The 13,497-nt window shown below is 31.2% G+C and overlaps 1 long non-coding RNA gene across 1 annotated transcript in view; it reads right to left on the bottom strand.

Moving 5' to 3' along the window:
* Positions 1-13,497, bottom strand: part of LOC105288888 — a 110,480-nt gene that overhangs the window by 62,861 nt on the left and 34,122 nt on the right. Inside the window, exon 2 of the long non-coding RNA XR_895632.2 lies at positions 12,486-12,578. This is a non-coding gene — a long non-coding RNA (uncharacterized LOC105288888). The remainder of the gene's footprint in view (positions 1-12,485; positions 12,579-13,497) is intronic.

The raw sequence follows: 13,497 nt of genomic DNA on the forward strand, positions 1-13,497 counted from the left end.
TCGGGGCCAGAATAAATAATTTACCAACTCTGTATCTTCCAATCATTAATTCTTTCCTATGCATCCAAACTACATTTAACACTGCAACGTTCAGTGAAATAAAGCACACAATAGGAATATTTTTCCAAATATAGGATTATTTGACCATGTATAAAGGCAAATGTGTCAATCAAGATGTATGATCCAGATGTAGAAGAATTTAAGGGCTTGAAGTGAGCAACTGAAGTCAAGTGTGAGGGGATAAAATCAAGTGAAGAGGAAATGAAAGTAGAGCCTGGCGAAGAGCTTGGGGGATGAGGAAAGGTCCCCGGGCCACTGCAGCCGCAAACCTAAGGGGCAACCTAAGCACACTGTGTGAAGGAGACTAAGCCCCAAGCGTCACCTTCTCACAAGGGTCAACTTATTGACTAAACTGACAGTCTCACCTAAAACTTTCCCATAAGTTATAAAAAATAAACATTCCTCTCTCAAAAAAAAGTAAAATGAAATAAAATAAAATAAAGTAAAGTAAAATACAATAAAATAAAATAAAAAGTAGGATCTTTAAAGATGAACAGATAGGATTTTTTTCATGCAAAATAGACAATACGGAACAAGATGAGGCATTGTCTTTAAAATATTTTAGTGATTATTTTGAATGGGTTTATAAGATAGCAACATACTCCTGGGAATTCAAAAAAAAAAAGTATGTAAAAATCAAAGAATTAAAAACTCCAAAAAATTTTGACAATGATGTTAAAAGGTATATCTATTAATTATGTAGAAAAAATACGTAGAAAGTAAAAAATCACATCTTAAATCCATTTTTGATGTAAGCTAGTTTTGTCTCATTAAATCAGCATCTATGATTAAAACTGAGATCATTTTTGGTACATAATGTATTGCATTGTTAGAGCAGCATCTGTTTATTACACACCATAAACATTTTTCAGCTTTCTGAAACTCCTGATACACAAGAAATGCTCCAGATCTACCAATTTCTTTAATCTTTTTTTGTTTAAAGAATAAATACTTCCAAGGGTATTTCAAGAAAGAGTTAATAACATTAATACTCTAAAATTTGGCAATTTGTGAGGCAGCTTCAAGCTGTTGGGCACACAGTCAAGGAATTTCATAAGTTGATAGCTTTCTCTTCAATGGTTTGAGAGTTCATCATAATCCAAATCTTAAGTGTATAATATATGTTTAAGTGTACTTTTAAATATATGACTTCTACCAATATATAAAATACATTAAAATAAAAGCCTGACTGACTAATAAAAATTATATATAAATTTGAACCCAAAGAATGTAATTTAGATTATAAAATTTTCAAATAATCTCGAAAAAATTCCAATGTTCACAAATAAGAGTGTGTAATTCTCAATACTCAATATTTCACTGTTATTTCCTGAAACAGTTATATAACCACCTGGGCACTAAATCATATTGTTCACATTAAGCAAAACAATGCCTTATATATGCACAGACCCAGTACACCTGTAGCTATGGCAAAATAAACCCCCAAATAGCAAATATCCTAACCTCCCACAGACTAAAATAAAATAAAAAAATAAAGACTGTAAAACATAACAAGAGGCATCTTTTTCAAACAAACACAAAAAAGAAAATATTTTATGGAGATTTTATCACTGGGAGGGTGGGGAAGGTGGGAAGAATTTCTTAAAAAAGAGCAGCATGACAAGGCTGTCTGCAGACTTTTTTGTGATTGGCTTTTAAGGACAGAAAAACTGTTTAAAGAAAGCATGCATAGCTCTAAGGGCACCAAATTACCTTAGAATGCCTAATGCCAGAACCTGGATACAACACTGTAAGAGTTGAGGGCAGCTCGTCTCATGTGCTGTAAACAAGGAGCCCAGCAAAGCCACATGAATATGTGTGGAAGAAGTCTGTGACCCTTAAATGTCCATCTAAAGATACACACATTGTGGTACTGATGTTGTCCTTTCATGTAATATTAGAGAACAGTTTTAAAATCAATTCCAGATATAAAAACAGAAGGAACAGCTCAAAAACAATGTTGGGTAAAAATAAAAAAGCCAACTGCATGCATAAAGACTAATAAAATATTTTAGTAAGAACACTCAATGTTAATAAACACATAAATATAGTAAGTCTAAAAACATGGACATGAAGGATATAAACCATGTTCAAGACGGTGGTTATCTCTGGAAAAGGAAGGAATTTAAAATGGTTTAAATATATATATAACATATATATATATTATATATATACATACATACACACACACACATATATATACATATATATATATTTATATATGACAAATGTTAACATACTAATTCTGCATAGTAAATACAGGGTTACCTGTCCTATTTATCCTCTGTACTTTTGTGAATATTTGAAAATTTCTTAAATATTTTAAATCTAAGCCATGATTTAAATAATTTTCTTCTGAAAAAATTTAAAAGATTTGACAATATCCTTACCTGAAACATGAGAATCTACCTTCTTAAAAATCATTGGTTCGGCTAGTCTCCATATTCTGAAAATTTTTTAATTTCAACCTAAGAAATGAAATTTCACTCTCTTTCTACAAATGATTTGACTTGGTAACAATTTCAAATTAAGTTCTCAAGAGGTTTCATGCTTTTATCTCAAAATTGAACTAAGGGATGGCAACATGTAGGCCTCCTAAATGAAGTTAAAACATTCTTAGCAGGGCCTTTTAAATAACTGGTTCTATCACTTGTTTTAGAACAAACAGTCTTGAGAATCTGACTCCCATTCTTTGGCTCTAACTGCTCTGGGGGAACCTGTCACTTCATTAGTCAACACGTTCTTTTTCATTTTCTTTGTTCATGTGAGGTTTTAAACTTCTGGTTGTTAAAAGTAAAAATTCCTAGTGAGCCTCTAGACATATCTAATGAAACCTTACTCTAAAGAATTGAGTACCACGATAACAATTTTTTAATTAAAGTTTTCTTAAGTCAAGTTTCTTCTAAGTTCAGCCCCATTTCTTTGGACATTTGAGAGATCATCTATAGCTAAATAAAAACAAGGTCCCTCTCATTTATAATTACATATGTACACTAAAACAAAAATTTAATATACTTTTTGTCACCATGAAAAAAAACTATCAATTTATTAATTTTCACAAAAACTGATATTCTCTCAAACCATTTGATTTAAAGAATTGCTGGCTTGTTATCTTAAACAAGAAATCACATTCAACTTATATTGATGTTTTCTATCTGAAGCGTGTCATGCAATATTGTAATTTATCTCATAAATCTACTAGAATGTAATCAAATCCTATCAACTCTGATTGGCATAAATTTGAAACAATGAAGGAATCACATCTGTTAAACACTTCTAGCTTGCTAGACGATATTTTAAATATCGATATTATACAATATCATTAACTATATTTTTCTCCATAGGACCTTTCTACACTTGGTTTGAGTTCTTCAGGAAGTTTTTTGCAGGTACTAGATTCAGTATAACGTTATATATGAAGTGGGATACAAAAATGAAAGAAGATGGAGGAAGTATGGATGATGGAGTTGATAGAGATGGTGTAGGTGTGAACTGGGTATACTCCAGAAAATATTTTAATGAAACTGCAAGCAAATTACAGGGTCTCAAGATAGGGAAAAATAAGTTAACATGAATGGAAAAAAAAAACAGTATATCTAATTTTATCCTTAAGCAACTCCTGAAAAAATATGAACGTTGAATTTAAATAAAATTACATGGGCATAAAACAAAGAATTCAAACCATAATTTATGAACAAAATATTACAATACAGAAAAAATCATCACCTACTTTTCTGATGAAAAATCCTTAATTTTTGAAACAAATGATTTTATAAAAACATTATAATGGTATATATCGGTGTATATATACATACACGCATATATTTATGAATAGGAGAAAAATGCAATATCCCAAAATTAATTCTTTGTAATTTTAAGAACATTTCTAATTAGCAAGCAAACTCAAAGATAAAAATGACCGGACTCTAAAGATACTGGGTCTATGGGCTAAAATGAGAAATAAATATCAAAAATAAAATTAGAACACTTAAGTAAGTTCATCAAGTTATTGCTCTGTATTGCTTTATATATATCATGCCTAAAATATGACTTTTATAAACATAAGTCATGAGTCAAATAGTTTAATTAAAACAATTTTATTTCCTACTATTCAAGTGAAAAATTAATAAAACAAAACGACAAATGATCAAAGGAAAACTTCCCAGAAATAGACAACAGGTAATTCTAATGGTGAAACAAACTCGAGAGAATGCCAAAGATCTTTTAACAAAATCTTGTGCTACTTTGGATGTTCTCCTTATGTCTGTTTATATCGCAAGTTTTCAGAAAACAAATATATCTTGTTTTCTTATGATTTTCAGTTTCACTATTTGGAATTATTGGAATGTTATGCTAACCAAATAAGACAAGACTTTCTCTCCATTCTTGCCTCTTTTCTAGAATTTTGTTGTACTCTCCTTGATACATAAAACTATTCACTAGTCATCTTTTTTAATATCTTGTAGCTTAATTCCTAATAAAATGCATTAAGAAAGATGTTCCTTTACATTGAAATGCTCATGACTACTTTGTAATTTAGCTTCAATATAAAGAAATTTCTTTGATGACCATAAGACAATCATAGTATTAATTTTTTATTAAAAGAAGTATATCTCCATTAGGCTTTACTTTTTATCTATCAAACATTAATTTAAAAGGATTAAAAGAAGAAATAATGACAACTCTTTTGACAAAACTAGACTGTTGCTACCTACTATGTACCTTACTTCTGTATTCTGTTTATGTTTTCATTCAAGAAATACTATATTTTGAACAGACATTGGTAAAAATCAGTCAATTCCTGTTTTTATCACAAAAATAAATAATAAACTAATAATTACAACATGGTGCAATAAGTGTTCTACAAAGATTTGTAGAAGGTAAGATGATATCACTGAGAAATCAAGGAAAGTTTTCAAGAGCTGCATCTTGCAGAATGAGTCAGCCAGGAAAAAGGATAAGGAGTGAACCTCACTACAAGTTTGAGTCAACAAAAATGAACCACATGGGCTTACTTCCTCTCCCTCCCAAAACCCCAAAGAGATGACAAATTTTTGGAAAATAGAGAAATTACATATCTAAGGAAGTAAATTATAAGAGAACTCTTCATAAAAGTCACTGAGGAGAAGCAAACCATTTTGCCCACAGTCCAGCAACACATCACACATCCCACCCGGCACCCTGGTAGGGAATCTCCAACTAAGAGAACTGGAAAAACAAACTTAATGAACAAACAAGCAGAGGGAAGGAAATAATTCAAGGTAACTTCCCTAAACTGAAGGACAATTGCTTCCAGAATGAAAGGGTCCTCCGAAGACCCAGTTATAAGTATGAATAAAATCCATTCTAAGAAACAGCATCATAAAATTACAAAGATTCTGAAAGCTTCCAGAATGGTAAAAACATATTATGCACAGAAGAAGACAATGTGGAGGGGGAAAAAAATAAAGGCAATGGACTTCTTGGTAGCAATGCTGAATGCTGTGAAACAAAGCCTTCAAAATTCTAAAAGAAAATGATCTGCAACCTAGAATTCTATATCCAAACAAACTACTAATCTAGTCTGAGTGTAAAATAAAGTTTTTATTTTTGTTTTTGTTTAATTTCCACATGAGGAAGTTAAATCAGAAAAAAAGACAATGAGTTGAGATCCACAGATACAGAACAGAGCAAAACTATCCATCCTCTGAGGATATCAACTCTTCGACCTTCTTCTAGATTATATGAACACAATAGAGCATAACTGAATGAAAATGGCAGTAGCAGCTAGAGAAATAGTAACCACAGAAAATAAAGCAGAGGAAGCAATTGGAAGCAAGTCTTCTTTGTCTGGGGAAGATGCTTGTGAGATTGAAGGGAACTCCCATTACAATGGCTGTTAGTCTTCAGATGACAGTCTCTACAGTGAACCAGTATCAAATGACTGCCAAACTTTTATACATTCACCTCTAAAGTTATGCTTTCATGTGTTATACACAGTGTTACTTTGAAGATAAACAAAACAGTGTATCTATGCAAAAACACACTTAAACACAGGTTTCCAGTCACGACATAGTTTAATTGGGTTATTTTATACTTAGGTTTCATTTAAGAAATCAATAAAAAAAAGTAACAATATGGTTTCTATGAAGCAAGAAAATGATTATGGTATGAGCAACAGTTCAAAATGGTTGTCAATGATTATAACAGTTATTAATTTCAAGGCCCCCACAAAAATTGATTAGTCACTGTTAGTTATTTTTCATATTTTAAGTGAAAAACTGCGCCCATTCCATTTCGGTGCCTTATGTACAAAATCTCATCTTTCAATCCCATTATTATGCATACTTCATATGCAGTTAATTTTCATTTATAAAATATCAAAGAAATCAGAAGTTTTATAAAAAGAAGCATGTAATGGTGAGGAAAACAACAAGAAAAAAAGTGTTGGATAAACAAAGATATCAAAAAGTTTCTGCTCAGCAAAGAAACCATCAACAAAACAAAATGGCAACCAATGGAATGGGAGGAGACACCTGCAAACAACACCTCTGATAAGGGGCTAATATCCAAAATATAGAAAGAACTCACACAACACAACAACAAAAACACAAACAATCCAATTAAAAATGGGCAGAGGACCTGAACAGATACTTCTCCTAAGAAGACATTCAATGGCCAACAGATATATGAAAAGATGCTCAATTTCACTAGCTGTTAGGGAAAGGCAAATCAAAACTACAATGAGATACTAACTCACACCTGTTATAGTGGCAATTATTAATAACAAACATTGGCGAGGTTGTGGGGGGAAAGGAATCCTCATACACTGTTGGTAGAATTGTAATTTGGTACTGCCACTATGGAAAAGTGTATGGAGGTTTCTCAAAGAGTTAAGAGTATATTTACCATATGACCCAGCAATCCCTCTTCTGGGTATCAACCTGAAAAATTTGAAAACATTTATTCATAAAGTTGTATGTACTCCTATGTTCACTGCACCATGATTCACGGTGGCCAAGACATGGAAATAATCGAAGTGTCTTTTGATAGGTGACTGAATAAAGACATGGTACGTATATGCAGTGGAATACTACATGGCCACAAAGAAAGATGAAATATTGCTATATACGACACATGGATAGATCTTGAGAATATCATGCTAAGCAAAACAGCTCAGAAAGAAAAAGTCAAGAACAAAATGATTTCACTTATATGTGGGATATAAAACCAAAAGCAACAAATGAACAAACAAGACAAACAAAATCTCACAGACATAGACAGCAGCACGGTAGTTACCCGAGGGAAAGGGGAATAGAGGGGAGGTAGAAAAAAGTAAAGGGGGACAAATATATGGTGATGCAAGGAGATCTGACTTTGGGTGGTGAACATACAATGCAATATACAGATGACGTATTATAGAATTGTATACTTAAAATTTATAATCTTTTTAACCAATATCACTCCAATAAATTTAATAAAATTTTGAAAAACATAAATGCTTTATCAATTATGCTAAAAATTATAACTTGCCAAGTTTATCCTCTTCCAAACCTTCTTCAGTCTCTATTTTTTGGTATTGTGTACTAAGGATGACTTAAAGGAAATTGATAACCACTCTGGAACATATGTACATTCTCTTTATATTAGTTTTTTAATAGAAGCTTTTCTATACATGACCTTTTTAATATTCCAACTTTTACTTAACCAAATTGAAGTCAAAAATAGAATCTGATCAACAGATTATGTATGTAAAGGCATGCCATAACTTACAATTTCATTCGTGCAATTTTATTTTGCTTTTGTTATTGTTGCAATGTCGTTTGGTGTTGACCATTTCAGCAAACAGTATCAATACTAAGGTAGTCAATTCTAAGATACTGCTTTTAGTCACTATAATATTCTGTACTATTAAGGACATTTATATGTCAGCATTATTTAGTGCTCTACAAAAGTTCCTTTTTATTTTGCAAACTCTAACTTTAATAAGGTTCTATTTAATTAGTCCAGTATTCAAATACACATTTGTGCCACATTTTGCAACCACATGGGAGACAGGAGGAAAGATATTTGAAACACTTCCACGAGAACAACCTTGGGTTGCTCTCTTAAAATATCAGTGCAGGGACCCAAATTACTTCACATGCTATCCACAAAATGGATGAGGTGTGAAAGAAATCTTGTATTTAATGTGACCTTTGGCTGTACTTTTACTTGTCATAATTATAAAGGAGCTACTTTCAGAGCCAACATAAGTACATTATTGCTCTTACAACTGTAGTAGTATTTCACAAAGTGCTTCTCACTGTGACAAACTCCAGGCAGAATATGCGGAAACTCTCACTTTTGTTACTAGGTAGGCCTTTCTAAAAAAAAGGAGTTCTGATATCACACATGTGAATAAGTAAGAATGACTGCATGTGAATTTTTCTTTTTAATGTAGATTCAAATAAAAATATGCCTGTGTGGCTTCCTGGTCCAACTTAACAAGTCATCTATACTCCAAATGCACATTAAATTTAATAATCTAATTATGACTAATAATGCAATATGCCACATTAGATAAGTATGTGTCAAGAGGGAATAAAAAATAAAACTACACAAAAACCACCAAACTTTTAAGCAACTCACTTCTAGAGATTCTCATTTTCCCAAACAAAATTTCACCAAGGAAAAACAGTTGTTTTCAAAATGTTTTGGCGAAACTGCCAACTTATCATTATCTATAACATATAACATTTTTTTTAAGAAAAAAAAAAAAAAAAGACCACTGGATCATCCAACATAAAATTATAACTTTATGTTATAGTAGGATTATGGTATAGTAGGATTAGTTTTCAGTATTATGTCAAATATGCCATCAATTAGATTTACAAGGCAAAACAAGCACTTAAAAAATCTTATATGAAGAAAAACTTTAGAACTACCCACTATACTATAACCAACTTTGCCATACTTATCTCTTCCTAATAGTAATATCTCTTTATTTTTATTTTAAAAATAGATTTCAAAATCTGTTAAACATCAGAATCATGCTTTATAAAAGTCATAGCCACAAACTGCCTTGGTCAGCTAATATATCACATAAATAGTGGCCATGATTGAAATTAGTTTTATCATAATATAAAACATTTTGAAGATACTGCATATAAATTCAGATTTCTCTTACATATATAAGACTATTAGGAATTACACAATAGGAATTTGAGACATTACTAGGGTGACCATAGGTCTCAATTTTCCCAAGATGGTCCCAGTTTGCACCTACTGTGTTGGCATATTACAGTATATCCTTTCATTCTCAAAACTGTCCTGAATTGGACGGTAAATTATATGTTCATCTAGCTATTACAGTATTCATATTACTTAAATCACAAGTTTGGAGAATTTTATAATGTAATATTAATTCTTTACTTGAAAAATCTAACTTAAAACTTTGTGGGATTTACATAGTACCCTGCTGCTCATACAGATGCAGTTACTTACAGCACTCATACCAACATCATCCAAACTTTGCTGCTGTCTAACTCTAACTCATCTGTTTTCTGATTCCTTTGTGTGTTTCAGACTCAGGATGGAGGCTTCCCTTTATCTGCAGGTAAAAAAATGGGGCTGGAAAGATCCTTATCTCTTAGTCTCACACCAAATTCACAATGTTTTTCCTTACTCTCTGAGGTTCCCCAGAATCTTTTAAATAATTACATGTAAGTGTTTAAAATTACAATTGGTTACTTTCTTGCCCTTTCTTATGCACATATTAAAACACTTAACTGTGTATTAAACACTATATTTAGAGTTAATTTAATAGTACATTTGTGATCACATCTATAAAACCTTAGGCATCAGATATTTAATCATTCTTTTTAACAATATGTATATATCTAACCCTGCAAACATCATTACTTTTATAAGAAAATCAACTTGACTTAACAGAGCCCTGGAAATAGCCTTGGGCTTAAAAGACAAAAGATCTGATCTGTATTAGACATCTACCAGGCAAACCTACAATTTCTCTGAGGCACAAATTCTTCTTCAGTATGTAATTCTAGTCTACTATATAGCATTACAAGAAGAATCAAATCAGAAAATTCAAGAAGCTCAAATCCTGCCGACTGTTTAAAAAAGATGACCAAGTGTTATGCAAAGTGAAAACAGTTAGCAAGTTAAACCAATCAGAGATAAATAATTACATTCTCTAATAAATTTTTTTTAATGAAACAGCTCTAGGGAAAAAATACATTATACCAACTGCACATACAAAATCGTAAGACTCTTAAGAGTCAGACTAAATAAGTCCTAATCCTAGTGTCATCATTTACTAACTAGCTGTGTCGCAATGAGCAAGTTACTTAACATCTCTAAGTCTCTGTTTCCTCATTTGTAAAATGAAGATAATAACTGTACTTATCTCACTGTGAAGAATAAAAATCCATTAAAAGATATGAGCACTGTTTGCACATAAGTACTCAATAAATGCTATTATTACAATAGTCTCCGTTAATGCCTCTTTTCAAAAATGAGTTCTAAAAAATTACGAGTTCTAAAAAATTTGATGATAGGATAATATTTCATATGTATGTGCATATGTGTGTGCACACATATGTGTGTCTTCTAATGAAAGATCACTTCGATGATGCAGGTCATAGTCCACGAATACATGTTAATAATGTGGGCTGGGTATAGTATAGTGACAACCAATACAGCAGATCTTATTCGACACTGGAAAAGGAAGCTTTTTTCTTCTAAAACAGCCACACTGGCATACTGAAGCACATTTTAAAATAAAACTCCATACCTCACAGTATCTGTGTTATTCATCTCCATTACAAAAAAGTCACAGATATGTACAATACAAACATTTTTAAAATCAAGTATAAAATCAAATAAAACCCCTTTCTTTAAGGCAAGTATATGAATATACTAAAGCAATATTCTAATCAAATGTTCATATAGTTAATATTTCAAAATAAGAAATTTGGGTATAAATATGCATAATTTACAACCTATCTACAGAAGTCATTTTCACTAACTTGAAATGTACAATGCTGCTTTTCTCTGAAATCTTAAAACTATAAACTATGCAGTAATTTACTGCACACAAACATAAAGAAAGACCATGTTGTGTATGACACTCTTTTAACCAAACAACTATTTTAAACTATTCATTAAACCCATTCAATGAGTGAGCCCTAATAACTACACTCTCTTGTTAAACAGAGTCAGTAGAAAGAAGATATACCTTATTTGGTTAAAAATAGAAATTTACTTAAGAGAATTATTAGCTAAAGTCAGAGAAACTATAGCTTGCATTTATAAAGACCCATGTCCATTTTAGTTCATTAAAATAAAGTGGTACGAAACATTCCATAAGAGATATGATATGGAATAAACATGTCAACTATGACCAGCATAAAAATCTACATAAACGTCATGCTATTTTCCAAATACACATTAATGGGGATTTAAAAAAACAAAGATGACATCAGTCAAATTTATATTTCAGAGATCCAAATATAAGTTGGACTTAATTTCTCTGAACTTCCCAAAAAGATTCCAGTAGTAAAACAGATTTGCCACTAAAATACAATAACTAAGACTCAATTATTTATTCTAAAGCAAGTCAGAAATACAGACCTGTCCTTTAGAGGTAGAAAGGGTAATGTGGACCGAGGTTTAGATGTTCAATCTCAATTTAGTGATGATAGGCTGTATTATTAATTTGTGACTTTCAGATGAGTATGCACACAACACACAAACATTCTATCATCGATAACCCTAAACAGGTAAATCTGGAGCTAAACAAAGCATAACTGAAATTTTATCTCTACCATAAATTACTTTAAAAAATCCATGGGCATTGCAATGAATATAGTTTTGCCTTAGAGCTAATACTTTAATTTTAAAGAACCACAAAGAAAAAAATCAAAACTAGTCAGTAACAATGCAGCGTCTAAAAGCAATAAACTCAAAATTAAGTTATAAATAATTTAAAGCATGTCATGAAGATGTATTAATAATTCATCAGATAAATAATTTACTAAATAATCAAATAAATAAATAATGAAATACATAAATAAATCAGCAAATAAATAATTCTGCAAAATAACCTAAACAATAAGTCACCCAAACAAATCACAAACCTACAACACTACAATGATTTTCCTGGATTCTGATAGTTTTAAATAAGCAAATGTATATAAACTAGATCAATCCTTGTTAGAATTAGAAATATTTTTCAAGGCTATTGGTAAAATCCTCATCTCAATACATAAAAACACATTTCAATTTTTGAAAGACTGCATAGGATTACTTCTTATAAATTATTAACATGATTATAACATATCCTCCTCTATATTTTACATATAATATCTTTGCCTAACACATTTTCTCCCAAACAACTGGACATTTAAATATTCTTTACACTTATTTTTCAAAATAATACTTACAGTATAATAGTGCTACAGCCTGTCTGATTTTTTCCTATCAGAAAAATCTTCTTCATTAACAAAGTCTTTCTTCACCAAGTCTTTGGAAATTTTCTGCAGTGGTAGAACAGTAAGAATAACCTTAATTATTACAGATGGCATTTCATTCACTAGTGAATAATATTTTATAATTCTACAAATTAGCAATGGGATATAGACATTATTAGCTGAAAACTATATCAATTTTTTTGAAGTCTTTAAAGGATTAAGTACTAGCTGACAGAGGCCAGCTTCATCTATTGGAGCTGACACACAAGCTGTTAAAATTGGCGGGATTTCAGACATATAAGACAAAAACTTCGAAGGACAAAGTGATTGGCTGACATCTAATACTAGCCTCAATTTGAGAAGCTCAAAGTCCTTGAAAGAACACATGAGATCACTTAACTGTTATAATATGAATATAGTGACACTCTAATTGGAGCACCACAAAGAGTCAAAACACAACTGACCTCATAAATCAGTCTTCACTGAACATTTATTTAAAGTTTTTAACCACCCACAGTATATATAGTACTCTTGAAATTCACAAACAGTAGACCCTAACTATGATAGCCTATTCCACAGAAATAAGAATCTTGTAAAATGGGTTTTTCACACATTTAAAGAAATAAAGCCAAACAACATAGCACAACATTTAAAGAGAAGGAAACTAAAATTAATCAAAGTATTTTATATAATTTATCTCAATGAATTCTCAAAACAACCTTTCAAGTTAGGTAATTTTTACTTATTTTACGGTCAAGAAAACTGAGGCTCAGTAAGACTGCATATTGCCTAAAATCCTCAAGCAGCAAGGAAGAGTCTACCTTTGTCTATACAAATTCCATGTGAAGGTTTGTTGAACTACAGACCCCTTATATTTGAACTCAACCTAAAAAATACAGCAAACAATAAAATGTCATAAACTGATTAGAGCAATGGTTCTCAACTGGGGCGATTTGCCCCCCAAGAGACATTTATTTGGCAGTAT

Source organism: Pteropus vampyrus, unplaced genomic scaffold (assembly GCF_000151845.1).
Source record: "Pteropus vampyrus isolate Shadow unplaced genomic scaffold, Pvam_2.0 Scaffold1, whole genome shotgun sequence".
Lineage (NCBI taxonomy): Eukaryota > Metazoa > Chordata > Mammalia > Chiroptera > Pteropodidae > Pteropus > Pteropus vampyrus.